The 15,882-nt window shown below is 40.0% G+C and overlaps 1 protein-coding gene across 2 annotated transcripts in view; it reads left to right on the top strand.

Annotated features, from left to right (window-relative positions):
* Positions 1–15,882, top strand: part of NRG3 (neuregulin 3) — a 408,983-nt gene that overhangs the window by 10,889 nt on the left and 382,212 nt on the right. The window lies entirely within an intron of this gene.

The following is a 15,882-nucleotide window of genomic DNA, read 5'->3' as shown; positions in this document are numbered from 1 at the left end:
TTCCCTCTCCTGCTAGCTCAGCAACAAAAGAATCTGCAGGAAAACAACCAAGCAAGAGGGACAATGTTTGTGGTATTCATGTGTTTAAGTTGGGCAAGATCTCTTTTTTCCAAGTTTGCAAAAAATCCAGATGTTTAAAGTTGTGTTTTGTTGATTTTCCCCAGCCCTCTGTAAATATTTTAAATTGGAGAGAGAGAGAGAGAGAGAGAGAGAGAGAGAGAGAGAGAGAGAGAGAGATATCCATGCTTCAACTTTTGTTTGTTTAGACTGGATCTAGATTTTTTATCCACCTATCGAGTCCTTCCCAAGGACCTGGGATAGACAGATGTTGTTTTTGTCAAGGCCAATAGTGTTCAAGTGGTGCTCCAGATGTGTTGGGAGTGCATAAAGAACTGCAAATAGGAACTGAACATCGGTAGTAAAAGAAAGCAAAGATGGAAGGCAATCTGTTGGTTTCTCTTTTTACCAATATTCAGTTCCTATTTGCAGTTCTTTATATTTTGGGATTTTCTGCAGTTATTCTCTTCTGTTCTCCAGGTACTGGCCATGTCCACTATCCAAATGTCTTTGTTCTTTTTATTTGATGGCTGTTAAACCTGGGGTGTTATTATTATTGCTATTTGGGTACCCAAAACATTGTTTGTCTAAGTCATGAAACAAAACAGAGTATGCTTGTAGCGCAGAGGTGATACAACATCTACTGGCCTCCAAAATATCCATATAAGTTTTCTGCATGGACAAAATGTTTCTGTAAGTCCTCTTTTGATTTCTCAGTCCACTTTGATATTTCTTGTCATTTTCCCAGCCAAGCACTAACTCAGATCTAATCCTGATTAGCCTTTTGAGAGCAGCCAAATTCCATCAAACCATATGGGTAGTGTTTGGCCGGGAAAATTGCAAGGAAGTGTACATGAAATCACCTGGAGTTGAGGAAACATTATCATTTTTATATGGAGATGCATCAGTGGTTTAAGGCGCAATGGTGAATAATTCAAAAGGGATTAATGGGAACTGAGCATCATCAAAATGCTGTAAGAGAAGAAGAGGAAGGAATGGAATATCCTGGAAAGGGGGTTGGCTGATTATCAAACCCAACCTTTGAACAAGATGTGCCATGCTATATTTATTTAATGGTTCCCCATTTCACATGTGACACTGGATGCCTGAACACTACCAGTTCTGTGTTATAATTTCCGATGGGAGACTTAAACTTCCCTGCTTTGATCATCTTAATTGCATTTAAGGGCGAGGTGATGATTCCATCTGAAAGGGGAATTGCCCTTTACAGAGTGACCAAATAAGTTGGAAGGGACCTTGGAGGTCTTCCAGGCCACCCCCGCCACCCCTGAAGTGATGAACCAAATCAGTTCAGCTATTAGATTTAGTCACGTGCGTCTGGGTTGATCTGAATCTTGGGTGGACAGTCCCTTCATGTTTTTTCAGCTCCAAATCACACAGCAAATTCAAAAGCGATTTTGACTACCCTTAAAATACATCAGGTCCTGGAGTAGATTTTGGACTGATTGGAATCCAGAGAGATGAACATTAGATTTCTGCTAAGCCCTTTCTAATAGGTGTACTTGAGAAACATATACAGTATATTTATTGCTTGTAGGGCATCATATCAGAATCTTGGGGCACAGAGCCGTTCTTCAGCGAAGCTTATATCGGATATAATTAAGGTCAAGTAAATCTGTGCCCTGTTTCTTCCTGTAACTCTCATACTTCCTCCTACATTGTGCCTGGGTCTGTTAGATACTTTATCACAATTTCTTATATTACATCAAAACAAAAAGGTTTTTTTTGACTCATATGATTTATTCTTGTCCTCTTATAAGCTTTAGCTTCTGTTTCAAAGTGATACCTAATTGATACATAATTTGGGGAAGAAATATTTGGAGAATAAATGTTACCGTTACTATTTATGAATGTGATGTTGAATTATATTAAGAAAATGCAGAAATTGTTCTCTCCAGAAGAGGCATAGCTTTATCAAATCTTGTGTAGGGCAAAGAGGATAATCCTGAATAATTGGGAAGAGAGTTATTCTCCTATTTTAAGGAATGGATCCACCCCAGGATAGGAGTTTATTATCTCATGCTTTTTAAAAAGATTTTTTTTTTAAATAAAAAGATAATGCAGTATGTTGCGGCATGTCTAGCTATAGTGATAAACTTGACAATTATATTAATGCCATATATCAAATCAAAACTTCATTATGGTCCTGGATTGAGCTAAATGCCATATACATATTATGTGCATTATGTTGTATTCTTTGTACAAATCCTGGAAAACAGGAATTCTGCCATGGTTCCTTGAAATCAGGGCTCTCCAAACTTAGAGACTTTATTTTTTTTTTAAAAAAAATTTTTTATTGGTTTTTAAAACAAACATAAACAAACAAAACATAAAAACATCAAACCATCTTCCATATATATACATACAGTGTGCCAGTTGGTGTACAAATTGTTTTGTGCTTCCATTTCGTAGTCTTCAATTACAATTACATTGTATATAATCTCATATTTTCAATCAAATATTAAATACATTAGTATCATTATTAATCAATCATTTGACTATACTTTTATTCATTCATGCTTTACCAAATAATCATGTTTTACTTAATTTGTTTTATGACAGTTCATATTATCATCCCAAATCTATCCTAGAATCATTTTGTAGATATAATAAGAAAAGAATTCATCTTTATATATTTAGTATTTTCTAAAAGTCTACATATTTCATTACTATATTTTATTGTCTAACCATTGATAGAATAGATCCCAAATTTTATAAAATTGTTTATTATCTTGTTATCTAATTTCAAATGTCAATCTACTCATTTCAGCACATTCCAATATTTTCTTAATGATTTCCTCCTGTGATGGTGTTTTCTCATTTTTTCCAGTTTTTAGCAAATACAATCCTAGCCGCTGTTAATACATTTACAATCAGGTATTTCAAGTCTTTACTATATATTTCAGGTAAAATTCCCAATAAAAATATCTCATCTATATGTTTTTTTGTCATTTTTTCCAACCACGTGTGGATTTTAGCCCAGTATTTTTTAGCATCCGCACATATGGTAATATGAGCCAGGTGTCTGATGACATTTCCAACATTTTTCGGATTTATTCTTGAACATTCTTGCTATTCTTGTTGGGGGGAAATGCCACCTGTAAAACATCTTATACAAATTTTCTTTATATGCTGTTGACGTCGTCATTTTATAATTTTGAGACCACAATTTTTGCCATTTCTTTAGATCAATCCCATATCCAAAATTCTTCCCCCAAGCAATCATAGTTTCTTTAACTTGTTCTTCTTCTAGTTTAATTTCTAATAAATATCCATACAATTTTTTAATAACCTTTTCATCAGTACCTGTCAAAATCTTATCTAAGTCAGTCAGTTTGTCATAGAAACCTTCTGCTTTAGAATCTTTATCATACCTTGAATATATTTGCGCATATGAAAACCAATTCATCTTTATACCTTGTTCCTCTAGTTTTTGTATAGATTTAAGTTCACCCTTTTCATTCAATATTTCACCATATCTAACTGTTTGTTCCTATTATAGGATAAGAAAATGCTTCAATAGTCGATAGCCAGACTGGAGTTTTCAAATGACATTGTCTTTTAATCTTCTCCCAGTTTGACCACAGAGACTCCCGTATATAACGTCTTCTAAAGTACCCCTGTGTTTTAGTTCCTTTATACCATAAAAAAGCATGCCAGCCCAACAACAGATCATGGCCTTCTAATGTCAACAATCTAGTATTTCTTGGTGTTATTCATTCCTTAACCCACATCAAATTTGTAGCTTGGTAATACAACTCCCAATTAGGCAAACCAAATCCTCCTCTTCTAGCATCTAAAATCTTATCTAAGTCAGTCAGTTTATCATAGAAACCTTCTGTTTTAGAATCTTAGAGACTTTATGACTTGTGGATTTCAACTCCAAGAATTCCCTGGCATGGCCAGCTGAGGAATTTTGGGAGTTGACGTCCACAAGTGTTAAATTTGCCAAGGTTGGAGTCTCCTGCTTTAAAGAAGCATTCTGGGTTTGCAGGTGAGGGGAATTTTGTTTTGTAAACAGAGGCAGCATTTTTATTTCTAAATAAAATGAGGGGCAGCAGTAATCACTTTAACCACCTGTAAAGGAAAAACGACCCTAAATACGAGTTTGGCTTATTAAAACAGGGTAATATAAATATTAATATAAGTATACAGAAATATAAATATACAAGCAAAAACTGAGCTTCCGCACCCTGCTTGGAAACTAAGATGGATAAATTCAGGCTGAAACCAATTTTAGAGATTTTTTGCTGTCCAATCATTCTTCCTGAGCAACCTTGGTGTTTCTAGGAAGCCTCACTTAAAAGAAAAAATAAGTAAGCTGGAGTGAAGTTATCCTATCTACAAAATAAATTCAACTCCGGGACGATGGGATTAAGACATGACCCTCCAGGACATAAAAGGATTAAGCAGAGCTCACTACATTGCACAATCTCCTAAGGACATTGCATCAGAGTCCAAATTTCAACCAAACCTGGGAGCTCAGACAACCTATAGAGCCAGCTATGACCCCTACGACAGCCAATAGAACACATTTTCTTTCACAGGAACAGGAAGCTCAAGTGCAAAGCCCAAGAGAAAGTATAAAAAACCCTCACTCTCAACTCCGTGTGGTCAGCTGCCCAGAATCCATGTGGTTCTGCTTCATGAATAAACCATCTATCCAATCAGCCTCCATGTTGCCAGTGTCTTTCTCCCAGCTTGAAACCGAACCAGATGGATATTTCTCCCAACAAGTACCAGCCCTTGTATGTAAATTTAAAACAGCTTGATATTGATTCTGCATGCAAATTTACAATTTGGCTGATGTGTTGACATTGGCTAAGCATATAAATGCTTAGTTTGCTGCTTATTTGCTTCTTAAATATGCAAATATATTTCAAATGTTGGTAGTTACTTGGGATTGACTATATACTATATATTTTATGATTATTTGCTGTCCAGAATCACTTGTTTGAGATGAGTGGCTATAGGCTAGGTGTGTCCAAACATGTCAACTTTAAGACCTATGGACTTCAACTCCCAGAATTCCCCAGCCAACATGGCTAGCTGCGGAATTCTGGGAGTTGAAGTCCACAAGTCTTAAAGTCACCAAGGTTGGACACATCTGCTGTAAACCTTGAATACATGTACAAATATGCAAACATGCAACCACAAATTTGCAAGGTCTTCACATCAAAACCCAGCTTTTATTTTTAATTAAAATTTGGGCTTCTACTAAAAGCATCCTGCTCTTCCAATGCCAGATGTAAATCTTTTAAAAAGTCCTATAATCACTGTCATTTCTCTGTATTCTAACAAAATACAAGTGAACATAATATATTTGTCCTTCTGACATCTCAGCAGTATGAATGTCTGTTTTTATATACGCACAACAGTTTGGGAGTCCCCTTCCTTTGCTAGCTACTCCAGAAATCTGGCTCATTAGAAGCTGAGATTTGATTGCTGGCTATTACCAGTTAGAGGGGCTGTAACACTGCAGAATTGCAAACCATTAAATTAGCTAGATTGGATCCTCCTTAGGACTCATAAAGGAAAGTGCCTGAACAAAGGCAGACCAGTTTCCTTGCAGTCTGCTGTGGTCTCTTTATGGACACAGCAAAGGTTATTTCTCATTATTTCATTTGGAGGTGATTTAAACCCATGCAGGGTGGCTGTTTTCTATGATGCAATCAGGGGTCTTAATGCAATCAGTTGAGGATGATTTATCTTGGCTTGGATTGTAATGTCTCCTGATGACCTTGCATTCAGCAGCTTCAGTATTTTCCTTCTCTTCTCCCAGAGTAAAACCACATGAAGTGTATTATCCCTTCCCTTAAAATACAGGTACTTCATACAGTATTGCACCGCCTTTAAATCTAAAATCCATTTGCTGCACTGGGACAGCCCTGTTTGCAGCGAAAGGACTGCTGAAGAAAATGACCCCAGTGTATTTCTGGACCCCCTGTGTGGTGGCTGCAACCACAATCCCAATTTGCATTTTAGCTATGTAAGATGTGGCAAGTACAAGAAGGTTTGCCTGTGTTGGGTCAAATCTTTGCTGCGTTCCATTGTGTTTACAGAATGCAATTATGTCCCATTTGGTGTCAGCTGGGTTAATGTGAAGGCTGTATGAATATTCATTCAAGATTTCCTTCAAGGTGGTTTAAGGACCGAATCATCCCTGCAGACTGGATGCTTGGAACAAAGCACTGCATCAATTGGACAGCATCAGATTGCCTACCTTCAGTATGAATAAATTATCCAGTCTAATTCCCGGGTGGTATACTTCTGGTTACTAAAATAATGGGAGCATCTCTTTTTTTTTTTTTCCCAGTCAAGTGCTGTGTTTGGAAGTTGATGCACACAGTACTTAGAAGTTCTTTATATTTGGTTCTAAGTTTAATGTAACTTAAATTAAGAAGGTGAATGTACTTTGAAAACTACTTTAGTGGTTCCTTCCTCGTCGAATTGCTTGGAGTGCAGTATATAGGGGCGTGGGAATTACCATTCGTAGAAACAGGAAAGTATTCCAACTGTTGGTCATTGAATCCTTCCAGTAATAGCAATGGCTAATGGGTTTCCGAAATGCAACATGATGTGTGTGTGTGTATGTATGTATGTGTGTGTATAGGGTCATTTTCTTTTATACGTTCCCTCTCCTATATTATTATTATTATTATTATTATTATTATTATTATTATTATTATTATTATTATTATTATTACTACTACTACTACTATTACTATTATTATTATTATTATTATTATTATTATTATTATTATTATTATTATTATTATTTCAAGATAGGAATGGAGAATTAATCCCCTTTCCAGATCAGTGAGTGGTTTGGTTAGAAAGAAATGAGATTCTTGGTTTGAATCTTGCTGAGAGAAAACTGCACTGAATTGATATGGTAATTCCCCCCCCTGCCCCCCGCTTCATTTAATAATATTGAAAGCAAAGGTGGGCCCAGAAAGTAGACGATCCCTGTAACCTTTCCGTGCAGAAAGGACAGGTTGGAGGTGGTTGATCATTCCTGTGTTTAGAAGGCATTTTCCTGCCTGTCTAAGAGGAATATTTGTTTACCACCCCCCACCCCTTCTGCTTTTCTTCTCTGTCCCATGGTTAAGGAAGGCTGGTTATAGCTGGAAGGAGTCCTGTCCATATTGGCTTTATTGGCATAGTTGCATTTCCTCTGTCTCTTCCTTAGCAGCATTTTGGGCATGAGTTACCGAAGGGAGCCGGGTGACATGAGCTCTGCCTGCTCCCTGTCATCTGTGAGCGAATGGTGGCTCCTGCTTTGTGATAAAGCAACCACGGGGATCCCTATGGGACAGGCAGTGCTCCACTTACGACCACAGTGGAAGGCAACGTTTCGATGGGCCAAGTGAGACAGTTGTGAAGGGTGTTTTGCCCTGTGTTATGACCTTCCTGACCACCATTGTTAAGTGAATTGCTGTAGCTGTTAAGTTAGCCACACGGCGGTTCAGGTAATCTGGCTCCCCCGTTCTCAGAAGTTTGCCCAAGGGGAATTGGACATGGCGACCCAGGACACCCCAGATTCCAAGCCCCTGAATTGGGACCATGTGACCCCAGGGGTGCTACAATGGTCGTACATATGAAAAATGCTCGGTTCCGCCCCCAAACATGGCCATTGTAACTTTAAGCAGACACTGAACAAATGGTCGCAACCATTAGAACTTGCTCCGTGGCCTCCCAACCCGGTGAAGCCCTGAGCATCTCTGCAAGGAGAGGGACTTCTTTCCTTAATGCAAGGGATGCTCCTTTCACCCCCAGATAATTTCCCCCTCTGGGTCGAGAGAGGCAATTGGCTGCTCTAACCACATCAGATTTTTATGATCCCATTTCTTGCTTCCCTCGGTTGCTGTTTTCTTTGTCCTGAAAGAAGAGATAGCAGCACATTTTCCCCAGTGCAGAGAGGGAGGGAGGGAGGGAGGGAGGGAGATGGAGAGAGGGAGAGAAAGAGGGAGGGAGGGAGGGAGGTGGGAGAGAGAGGGAGGGAGGGAGAGAGGGAGAGAGAGAGAGGGAGAGAGACGGAGAGGGAGAGAGAGAGAGAGGGAGGGAGGGAGGGAGGGAGGGAGGGAAGGAGACAGAGAAGGAAGAGAGAGAAAGGGAGGGAGAGAGGTGAAGGGGGGGAGAAAGAGAGAGAGGAAATGGTTAGTCATTAGAGTCAATAATGTTCATTGTAGCAAGATGGATGACTGATCTTCAGTTTCTGTAAGGAGAAAACCCTGGGCTTTTCCCTGACCAGAAAGGCTGTTTGGTGTTGAGAATCCCATCAAGACCAGGAGAAAAAGTCAGAAATGCTCCTGGGTATTTATGTTGGTCTCAGTTCCAATAGAAAACATGAATTTGCATCAGGCTATCCATGCTATTGTTTCCTTGCAAACGTTTCTCCCCTCCCCCACCCCCCAAATATTGGATTTTTCTTTTGTTTAATGCGACGCTGTATCCAAATTGAAAAGAGGATGCATTCTTCCCTTCTGCCTATTTATTGCATATTTTACACCTTCTGTTTCTGAAGGCGTCGAACGTCAATTTGGCGTTTCATTTTTATTGTCCACCAAACGGAGAGTCCACAAATGGTTGGGTTGCTCTGCGAAATAAACTGACCTTCTCAGAAGTCGCTTTTCCTGAGCAACCCCCGTCTTCACCTCAGCAGAATTCAGTGCCAAAGTTTAGACCCTCCCTTCCTTTTCTTTAAGAACGGTGCTGGGCTTTTTGAAATGAATTGGGTTTTCTAAGTGTTTTGCAAGCAAATCTCTTTTGGATCATCTTTGAAGCATTAACCCCCCCGGGAATCGTGCGCAGGCAATTCTTCGGTAAATGTTCAAATGAGATAGGGAAAAAAAAAATTGCTTGGAGGCACATAGGATTTTAGAGTTGCCAAGTTTAATAAAAATGCGCCCTTGATCTGCCTCATCGTCTCCTACTGTGGGAAGCGTTTCCCACAATGGGATAGCCGCGAAAGTAGATATTTCAATAGGCTGGTTTGATGGGGATTTATATGCACGTGCTGGACTCAAGAAAGAGGAAGTCAACCTAACCTCCGAAGCACCTGAATGCAGGACAGGAAGCAATGGGTGGAAACCAGGGGTGGGATTCCAATTTCTTAACAAGCGGTTCTGTGGGCATGGCCTAATTTGTGGGCGTGGCTTGGTGGCCATGTAACTGGCTGGGCGTGGCTTGTATGTAAATATTGTAAATATATATATATGTAAAGATTGAATTTTTTATTTTTAAAAAAGAGCAGCTTTTACCCAAAATCGGGCAAAGCAGGCAGGCAGATTGAGCTGCTTGCAGAATCACAGCTTCACTCCCAGATCTACCTTTCTGCAATCTGCTGCCTGAGCCTGCACTGAAACATAGAAGCTTCAATCCTAAGGAAGGTTCAGCTCTGCTCTCAGGCCACTTCTCCCCCACCCACCCCCAATCCCCTGAATACCACCCCCTGACTGGGCCTCTCAGGGAAGCCTCCTGGGTGGGGTGGGTGAGGAGGGGAGGGTCCAGCCAATGGTGTGATTTGCCGGTTCTCTGAACTGCGCAGAATCGTAACAACCGGTTCTATAGAACTGGTCCGAACTGGTAGGATCCCACCCCTGGTGGAAACTAATGAAGGAGAGAATCAACCTAAGGAGAAACGTCCTAACAATTAATAAGTGGAATAGATCACCTTCAGAAATTGTGGGTGTTCCATCACTGGAGGCTTATAAGAAGAGACTGGACAACCACTTGTTTGAAATGGTATTGGATCTCTTGCTTGAGCCGGGGGCTGGACTAGAAGACCTCTAAGGTCCCGTCCAACTCTGTTATTCTGTTATTCAACATGGATCTTCAAATAGGTTTTCTCAGGAATTGTAGGCTTGAACATGTCGCTCATTGATCCTGTAACTCCTTATGGCCTGGTTCAGACTCTTCCTCCTTGGTGACACATGCACATCTTTTGGGTTAGTTTTCCTTTTTCATAAAGAACCCTGTTTCCAGAACGGTGTCATTTCCACTAGTCATCTCCACTCTTTCCTGTCTTATGTCTTATTGATCACAGATAATGCAGCATGAGAAAACCAACCTGTCTGTTCATGGGTATTTACGTAAAATTTTAAAGATTGCCTTTGAAATGGTCAGCCATTCATCCTGCATCCTACCGCTGTTGACTCTTGTTGCTGGGCACTCGCTTAAAGACTGGACTGCCCTCTGTCAGAAGTGGTGCAGGGTCTCCTGCTTGGGTGGGGAGTTGGACTAGATGATCTACAAGATCCCTGCCAGCTCTGTTATTATATAGTCTGTAACTGAGCCAATGGGGACATGAAAGGTGAAATGCAACAGATGGTCGGTCCCCTTTCTGACCAACACGCTGTGTTTATGTGAGCAATACTTTTGGCAGCCGATTGCAGAAATCCATCCTGGGTGGTTTTTCCTGATGCATTTAAGCAGAGGGGGAAGCAGTGCTACAAAAGCTTTCAAAAACAAAGTTCTTTAAAATAAAAACATTGTAGGGAAAAAAAGGAATACTGTGTTCAATACCCAGCCTCCATGGTGTGCATTCCATACACAATTTGAAAGCAGCTGCAGATTTATCACAGAGCTTTATCTGTGTTTTCCTCCACCCTTAATGACAGTTGTATAAAACGGTACAGTGAGATTATATCTTGATAATTAAAATTATATTACATTGGGATTACTGCGCTGGAGATTATTTTTCAAGCAAATCTTTAAATCTCATTTCCTGTTGGGTTCCAACTTGCTGAAATATGTGCAGTTTTAAAAGGCAGATTGAGGTTTACATGGGATAACTTGCTGAAGCCAGCTACCTTTGTACAATTCCAGATCTATTCTTGGCCTCTGAATGTTTGCTTATTGCAGAAAGTTGCATTGGCTAAACTCATTGGTCAGTCCTAAATTAATACAGTAGTACTGAAGAAGGAAAAGACAGCTTTCATCTTCCTCAACAGTTGTTCTATGGATGGTAAAACATGGGGCTGTTTGAATTTATTTTGAATTGGAGTTTGACCTCGGGACGTCTTCGTTGTTCCTACTGTAGGAAGCTGATTCTGTAAATGTGTTGAATAACTGATTAAAATCATGAAAGAGAATGAGAAGGCAAGGACAAAGAACAGATAGGAAACTATGTTTTAAATTTGTAGGGCAACGTGTAAATGGACTTTTAGAAGAAAGAATAGCTTATTTATTGGATGTAGATACCTCCTGATTCCAGAAGGATTCTGAGCCATTCAGAATATCAGATGTAAAACTGAAATGCAATATAAATAAGAACAATGGACGTGAAGAACAAAGTTTTAGATAATGCCTGATTCAGCTGGCAACACCCAAGACCATCTGCAGTCATACCCATCCTCCACAGCTGAGGGCCTGGGAGAAGAATTGAGTCTTGAAGTTCCTGTAGCATGGGAGTGATGAGGGTAGCCAAGATTTCAGAGATTTTTTTTTTTCCTTTTAAGCATTCTTCTGAAGATTAAGGCTTTGTGGTATACTTTGTTGTCCCAAGATATAAATATAAAATATCTTCCTTGGTTTTTAAGATGAAGTGGTTTGGATTACTTTTTTTTTTCAAACAATGGGCTACTCTTGGCCTGTTATTTAGCTCATGATGAGAAACATGACAGAAGAGAAGTAAAACATGTGCACAAAACCCACGTAACAATATACAAATATACAATATACAAAACATCTACAGGGGTACAGCAGTGATTTCAAAACATCTACAGGGGTACGGCAGTGATTTCCTAATAGGAGGTCCAACTCAGCTACCCAGGTGATTGCCACTGGCATTGCTTACTGCAGATTTTTTTAAGCAACTAGGTAATGAGGTAATAAACTAGGTATTAATTATTATTAATAATAATAATAACGGAGAGCCATGGTGGTGCAGTGGTTAGAGTGCAGTACTGCAGGCTACTTCAGCTGCCTGCAATTTGGCAGTTTGAATCTCACCAGGCTCAAGGTTGACTCAACCTTCCGTCCTTCCAAGGTGGGTAAAACGAGGACCCAGATTGTTGGGGGCCATAGGCTGACTCTGTAAACTGCTTGGAGAGGACTGGAAAGCACTGTGAAGTGGTATATAGGTCTAAGGGCTATTGCTATTGCTAATGGCAGATCATTCTCGTGCACAATACGCTCAATAGTTTGCATATCAGTGCCACAATCACAATGAGGTGTGAGAAGCAGGCTCCCCAGTCAGAAATTTGACAAGAGTGAGGAAGTGAAGCAGCAAACAATTCATTGCAGGTAAAATACATTCTTTCAAGAGCGGATGGCTGACTGGTAGGCACTCTGGGGAATACATTTCTCCCACTTTTTATTCCCTCCACCCAAAGCACAAATCCCTCCCTTGTAGCCCCCTTTTGACAAAGACTGCAGGGTTGCAATCTCCCCTGAATGCCTGTTTCTCCCTGAATTTCTCCAGGTTTCACCTTTTGGCCCAGTTTCCCCTTTTTCCAGACCACCTTTTGTCCACCTTTAAAAAAAAAAAAATCTTAACCTATATTTCTTGTTTCCTTTCAATCCTTGCAGCATAAGCACAATAAATCGAGGCAAGCAATTAATTAATTTCTCCCCTATATTACTAGACTGTGTGGTTAAAACTGTTGACTAATCTGCTCTATTACCCCAGCTGTCTCACTTATCAGAATAATAGTTTCTTCCTGTTTTCCAGTCTTGAACGTTTTACCTTTACTGTCCCAACGTCCTACTGAACTTTTATACCCGCTGTTCTTAAAGATTGCTTTCTTTGCAAAAACAACATTATCTCCATCAGTTTCTTACAAAGGGGAATCTTTCTGTCCCCACTGAGGCTCTTCTTCCAATATCCCATCAGTTCCATTCAGTTTCATCCAGACAGACAGAGCAAGGCTGGTTAAGATCAGGTGGCTTGAGGGATGACTAACAGCCAGGCACCTTGGACCATTCCTCTCCCCAGGCATTTGGAGAGTTAAACTGGGTAGTTGGTGAGGTTCAGATGAAGAGCGATTTTCCCTAGGGACCTATGAGATTTCTTGGCCTGTTTTGACAGTGTGGTTGGACACACATGCACAGAGAGAAGATCAGAAGTGTGAAAAGTATTATTTATTTACTTTTTTTGCACAGTGCCTTATGTTCAACTTCATACAATGTTTATTTCTTTTGAAGTGCCTTCAAGTCAATCTTAATTCCTGGCAACCATCTGAGTTTTCTCAGCAACCATTTTAGAAACAGTATCTTTGTCTTCTTCTCAGGACTGGTAGAAAGTCACTGGCTCCAGGTCCCCCAACTGGTTTCTTGGCAAGGCAGGACTTGAATCTTTAGTCTGCCATCTCTAACCCAGGGTCTTTAACCACTACAAAAACTGATCCTTGCTTAACATACAATATTACCAGAAATATACTTGCAGGAACTAGAGACATGAGTTGGTGGGTTGGGTTGGGTCTCTATCAACCATGAATTACTCCCAAATGTTTTAGAATATAGTACCTTCCCTCTATAGACTGGTGGATGGGGCGGGAGAGAAACCTGTCAAATTCCATGCAGTTTGTTATAATCCCTGTCACTTATAATACCATATTTCACAAACCACTAGGCTTCCTATTAGCTCAGCTTCCTAAGCACTCTGTATGCCACCAAACTGATTAAAGATAACTTTTGGTACTTTTTATGAAATGCCCTTAGAAAAACTTAACAAAAAATCTACTGGGAACATAATGTATTAACCTGTGGAGACTGTATTTCCTCCTTTTGAGAAAGCATCAAAAAAAAAAAAAAATCCCACCCTGGAAAGGTTCCCTATTCAAACATGAAGTGCCTCTTATAAGATCCTTAGGTTGAATTGAAGATATGGATGGAAAGAATCAACGAAGCAGTTTTAATCCTAGAAAAAAGAAATTGTTGTTTTCTGGTTTAAACTTACGAGCTAGAATCCTGTTTGATCGAAGAGAATATCTGGAGTTCAAGGGGTTCTTGATACTCTCTGAGCTTGGCAGTTTTCTTGCACTGATGATGTTACCTAGTTTGGTTATTTATTTTATTTATTTATCAAATGCTTACAAGATAATAGGTATAAGTAAAACATAGTTATGAATACATGGATACATATAAGAGAAATAAAAAATATATAAAAGAAACAACAGGACAGGGACGGTAGGCATGTTGGTGTGCTTATGCATCAAACTCAGAGAGAACCAAGGACCCCTGTTGAGGTTGCTGAAGGGTTTCCTTAGAAAGTAGGTGTCCAATGTAATCAAAAGTTGCTTTAGCTTTGCACAAGATAAAATAAAGATAAGATAATGTGCCTTTACCAGAGGGCTGCTTTGCAACCAACAAAGCAGCCCCCTAACTAGTTGTCCTTAGAGGCGTGCAAGAAGCCTTGCAAGATTCTTGTGTAGTTTTTCAGCTTGCTTTGTTGTGGAAGATGAATTGTGGTAGGAAAAAAGTATAGTATTCCACTACGTTAATGAAACAGCTTTCTCAGCACTTAGGGTGTTTTAAAAATGATATAAAAGCTAGCTTTTAAAGAAAGATTAAGCCTCCCTTCCTCTGAGCATTTCTGCCCCCATAGACTGCAGAGATATGTATAACCTGCTGGCTTTGTTCCTTTGTTCCTCTAAGTATCTTTTCCTCTCAGGAAGAGGACAACTATGAATCTCCACCATATTTGGTTTGACTTGTGATTGTCTCTGGTCTAGGAAGAATAGAGTGAAGTTTTGATCTCTTCTACATTCTGCCCCACTGACCGCCTCTCAAAGGCAAGAGAACTTCCCAGGGACTGTCCACACAAGGTGTTGTTGAGCACAGAGCCTTGATAAATGACCCAAGGAGCACACAAGGGACATGGACAACATGACTTATCCCCTCCCCTTTGCACTTTTGTCATTCACAGATGTGGAACATCACTTGTCAACTTGTAAAGCATTCCTGGCTTGCTCTCAAGTTGTCATAAGAAGGAGGGGGCGCAGTTCAGTTGCTATGACCAGAAGCATATTCCAAGCATTCCTTTCTCCAGATTGTGTCCCAGGTTACCAGGGCCAGCTGGAGAGATGTGATCTCTACAGCCCGAGAAAGTGCTCCGTTGGAGAATGTGATCTACGACACACCTGGGAGGAGGAGGAGGGAAACAGGGTCACAGGTGGCCAGTAAATTATGTAGGGCAGAGCTGACTGCACTTGGGAAAAGTGCTGACATGTTGCTCCTAATAAATAGTTGGATTTCTTTTGAAAGAAGCTTGAGGCTCATGAATTAATTAGGGCATCTGGAATCACCCATGTCTATGGGGATCATCCAAGTCATGATTTTTTCAAAGGTGCTATTTTCAAGAGGAAACTGGACTTTCTGGTTGTTCTTTGAAGACATTTTGCTTCTCATCTAGGAAGCTGCTTCAGCTCTGAGCTGAAGAAGATCTCCATAGCTCTGAGCTAAAGAAGCTTCTTGGATGAGAAGCGAAACATCTTCAAAGAAAAACCAGAAAGTCCAGTTGCCTCTTGAAAAAAAAGCACCTTTGGGACATCACCTACGCCACGAAGTTGGATTGCCATCTTTTTTTCTTATGGTTCCACCTAAAGCCCCCTTCTTGTGACAAATCCTTGGTTTTGTTTCAGACATGTTTTGGACAAGTGTCTCAGACATGTTTGTTGTCTTTCTGTGCAGACTTGTCAGTTGGAAAGCTTTTTTTCACACCATTTCTCTGGTCCTCTTTTCCTCCTTTCGGATGGTAGATTCTACTTCTGTCCTGTTCTGTTGTACCTGAACTCTGTAATAAGGTTAAGTGTAAATGATTAGCATGGTGCAAAGTTTCGAAGAGATGTTTTGCTTTGA

Source organism: Pseudonaja textilis, chromosome 4, assembly GCF_049901715.1.
Source record: "Pseudonaja textilis isolate UNSWEBS1 chromosome 4, rPseTex1.2, whole genome shotgun sequence".
In the NCBI taxonomy this organism is placed as follows: domain Eukaryota; kingdom Metazoa; phylum Chordata; class Lepidosauria; order Squamata; family Elapidae; genus Pseudonaja; species Pseudonaja textilis.
This window is presented reverse-complemented; position numbering and strand designations above follow the sequence as displayed.